Below are 4,552 nucleotides of genomic sequence, written 5' to 3'. Positions count from 1 at the left end.
CTCAGAAACCTCCATGGCTGCCCGTCTTAGGCTGATGCAAGGCCCTACTGGTCTGGCTAATACCTTGACCTTGTCCCCCCAACCCCCTCCACCCCAGCTCTGCTGGGTTCTTTGGTCCTTCTTGAATGTGGGGCATGCTTCTACTTTAGGGTCTTTGTAATTAATTTCTCTGGACTTGGAATGCTTTTTCCACAGACACACAGATAGAGCTTGTCTGTGTACCTACTTCAGGTCTTTACTCAAAACAGTACATTTTTGTGAGGCTTTCCCTGGCAATCTTATCTAAAATTACAATCTCCCCAACGTTGACTACTTTTTCCCTGCTTAGTTTTTTTCTCTCCTTACCACTTGTCACTAATATACTATGTATTTTACTAATTTACATTTTAATGTTTGTCTCCTTCGTTGGAATATAAGTTCCAGAGAGCAGGGATTTTTGTCTGTATTGTTCACTACTGTACCTACAACCGCACCTCGAACAGTTGGCATGTAGTAAATATTCATTCATTGGATGAATGCATGGATGATTTGTCATTGTTCCTTATCTGCTATGAAGAATCGTTATGATTTATATTTATTTATATAAAACATTCTTTAACAGTACTATACAAGTACCACATGTTCTTACAGAAGAATTAGAAAATGTGGTTAAGCAGAAAGACAAAAATATCTGTAATTCCTTCATTCATAAATAACCTTTGTGACAAATTAATGTGTCCTCTAGACTTTTCTCTCTGTAGCAATATACTTATGTATTAAAAGAAATAGGATTCTACGATACATGTGGTTTTCTAGCCTGCCTTTTAATTATTTAACATATGGTGAAGGTCTTCCACTATCAATAAATCTGCATCTCCATTGTCATTTTTAAATGGCTGCATAATAATTCACTGTGTGGCTGAACCACAATTTATTTAACTAATTCTCTTTCTGGACAATTACACTATGCATATTGGTCTCAAATTGATATAAAGGTGTTGGCAGATTTGAACAGCAAGAGACCGAGGGCAAGCATCCCAGAACAGCTGTCTCCAATTATTTCAAGAATAAGGATGGCGAGTATCTTGTGTAGTTCCGGAAACAGGACTTGGATTAGTGGGTGAACGTTAAATAAATTGATAGGAATGACTTTGTAATACTCCTTAAATATGGAAAAGGATGTCTTCTTGACATAAACCCTTTGTGGAAGTTTTCAAGGAAAGGCTGGCTGTCCTTATTTCTGAAATAATTCCTGCCTTGAAGAGGGGTTTGAAGTCAACGGTCCTACAGTCAGTTCTGTGACTTCCATCAGCAAATTCTGTAGAAGACTTGAGAGCGATCCTCTCGTGTGGGTGTTACGTGGCCAAAACGCTGTGGCTTCAGGCCTCCTCCTGCCTCTAGTCAAGGCAGGAAAACCAAGTTTCCAAAATGTATCTTCTTCTATGTAGCCTGGGAACTAAGAGTGAGAAAGCAAATAGGGGTTAAGTGTTTAGAAGAGTTTTTCTTCTTCTGGAAATTCCTTTATCTCCCGCTTACCTCACCTTCCATTTTTATCTTTACTTTATCCTTTAAACATTTTTTTTTTCTTTCCCTCTTTGACTTCATTTTTGATACTAAACGGAAGCTCCAGGGTTGGTGAGTTCGGCTGTGGCCCAAGGGTGTGGGGCATGACCCGAGCAGCTCGAGGTCAGGGATGGAGGGTGAGGGGTCAGGGCTGAGCAAGCAGCTGAGGAACCTTGGGGCCTCCCCCTTGCCCTGTGTCTCACCCACCCGAACTGGCCATTCCCAACTTCCCATTGTGTGCTTGCTACATTCCCTGTTAGAAGGCTCCCCTTTTGCAAATGCCCTCCTTCCCCTCTTGCAATCATGCCTCTCCCTGTTTTTGATAAGTAGACCTCAAAAGACTCAACATTCCTTGTCTTCGTTTCTGAGTCTGCAAGACTTCTTCGCAGACCTCTCGCTAGCAAAGAAGAGAGTAGAATAAGAATAGTTCCCCTTAGCGTTGGCTGCTGGTTGCTTGCCGATTAAGGAGGGCCCCAGAGCTGTGTCACCTGTAAAACAGCCACTGGTCACCCAGGGCTACTTAGCCCTTGAAACATGGCTAGTGGGAATTGAGATGGGTTGTATGTATAAAATACATACCAGATTTCGAATGCTTAGTATGAACAAAAGAATGTAGAATGCCTCATAAAGAAATTCTTGTATGGGGCAACTGGGTGGCTCAGTCGGTTAAGCGTCCGACTTCAGCTCAGGTCATGATCTCTCGGCTCGTGGGTTCGAGCCCGGCGTCAGGCTCTGTGCTGACAGCTCAGAGTCTGGAGCCTGCTTTGGATTCTGTGTCTCCTTCTCTCTCTGCCCTTCCCCCGCTCATGCTTTGTCTCTGTCTCTCTCAAAAATAAATAAACATTAAAAAAAAATAAAAAAAAAAAGAAATTCTCGTACTAGTTCCATATTGAAATGATGTTTTGAGTTACTGGGTTATATACAAATGTATTATTAAGATTAATTATATCCATTTCTTTTTCCTTTTTAAAATTTTTCTTAATGTTTGTTTATTTTTGAGAGAGAGTATGAGTGGGGGAGGGGCAGAGAGAGAAGGAGACAGAATCTGAAGCAGGCTCTAGGCTCTGAGCTAGCAGCAAAGATCCTGATGAGGGGCTTGAGCTCACAAACCGGTGAGATCATGACCTGAGCCGAAGTCAGTCACTTAACCCACTGAGCCACCCAGGCGCCCCTCTTTCTCCTTTTTTAATGTGGGTACCAGAAAATTTAAATTTATGTGTGTGGTTCTCCTGTCTTTTTGCATCAGCCTGCGTTTCTGTGGAGCAGAGGTGCTCTCGAACTTTGCTGCTTGAAATGCAGTCCCTATAGCAGCATCAGCATATCCCAAGAGTTTGTCCCAGATGCAGAGTCTCGGGGGTGTCTGGCTGCCTCAGGTGGTTGAGCGGTTGAGCGTCTGATTCTTTCAGCTCAGGTCATGATCCCAGGGTCGTGGGATTGAGCCCCACATCAGGCTCTGCACTGAGTGCGGAGCCTGCTTAAGACTTTCTGTCTCCCCCTCTGTCCCTCCCTGACTCGTGCTCTCTAAAAGAAAAAAGAGAAATGCAGAGTCTCAGAGCTCACTCTGGATCTAAAGCAGAAGACTTTGCCTTTTCATCAGATCCAGGGGGGGTTCGGGTGTGCATTCAAGTTTGAGGCAGTCCCCTGCCAGGGCCTCCTGGAAGTTTAGTGCATCTCTCTGCTCCCAGGAGCGCGTTCGAGCAGGCCACCGCGGCTGCTAACCAACACGTAAAGAGGCTTTCTGAATGTTGCTACCCAAACCTTTTTTTCTTTTTTCTTTCTTTTATTTTGTTTTCAGTTCCCCAGCGTGGACTGGGAGGCTGTCCTCTGCTAACACCACGAGGGGCCGGCTGAGAGGTGGGCTGGGGAGAAGCAGGTGTGTCAGAGTGAGGGAGCCATCAGCGAGCCTTGTTTGGCCTCAAGGTAATGGTTAACTTCCCAGGGAGAAGGAAGCAATTGAGACCATGGACTTTAGTTTCTGGTTCTTTTTCTACAAACTTCCGTGGCCTTGGTTTAATTATCCTCCCATGTTGGAGTACTGCAAACACTGGAAGTAGGCTGGGTCCTTTTATATCCAAGTCTCATGAATGAGGGGGTGGAGCCACGAAGAGCAAGGTCTGTGCTTTTCATCGTGGCCTGGGTTTCTCCCCGCCTCTGGATGAGTCAGACAAGCTGTTTAGCTTCATAGAACCTCAGTGAGCTCTCCCACCGATAAATTATAGATTAGGGTTTTGAAAATAGTAATGAATGAATGACTCCAGTAGATTTTTTTAAACAGCTTCATTGAATGTCTCCGTTGGTTTGGGCTTCTATCACAAAGTGCCACAGATTGGGTGGCTCATAACACAACAGAATTAATTTATTGGGGACCGGAAACCTGAGACCAGGGTGCTAGCTTGGTCAGAGTCCTGGCGAAGGCTCTCTTGCGGACGCCCACCTTCTTGAACCCTCCTCTGGCCAAGAGCAGAGGGGAGCAAGTTCTCTCCTTAGGGCACTCGTCCCATTCGAGAGCACGCTGCCCCCATGGCCTCATCTAACCCTGATACCACCCAAAGCCCACCGTGAGGGGTAGGGTTTCAACGTGTGAATTTTGGGTGAACACAAACCTTCAGTCCATAACACGGAGACATAATTTACATGCCGTAAAATTCACCCATTGTAAGTGCACAATCCGAGTAGAGTTTTTTTTTTAATTTTTTTTAACGTTTATTTATTTATTTTTTTTATTTTTATTTTTTTCAAGGTTTATTTATTTTTGGGACAGAGAGAGACATAGCATGAACGGGGGAGGGGCAGAGAGAGAGGGAGACACAGAATCGGAAACAGGCTCCAGGCTCTGAGCCATCAGCCCAGAGCCCGACGAGGGGCTCGAACTCATAGAGCGCCAGATCGTGACCTGGCTGAAGTCGGACGCTTAACCGACTGCGCCACCCAGGCGCCCCTAACGTTTATTTATTTTTGAGACAGAGAGAGACAGAGCATGAACGGGGGAGGGGCAGAGAGAGAGGGAGAC

The sequence above is a fragment of the Herpailurus yagouaroundi genome, unplaced genomic scaffold (assembly GCF_014898765.1).
Source record: "Herpailurus yagouaroundi ecotype Mexico unplaced genomic scaffold, PumYag 140, whole genome shotgun sequence".
Lineage (NCBI taxonomy): Eukaryota > Metazoa > Chordata > Mammalia > Carnivora > Felidae > Herpailurus > Herpailurus yagouaroundi.
Note: the sequence above shows the minus strand (reverse complement) of the source record.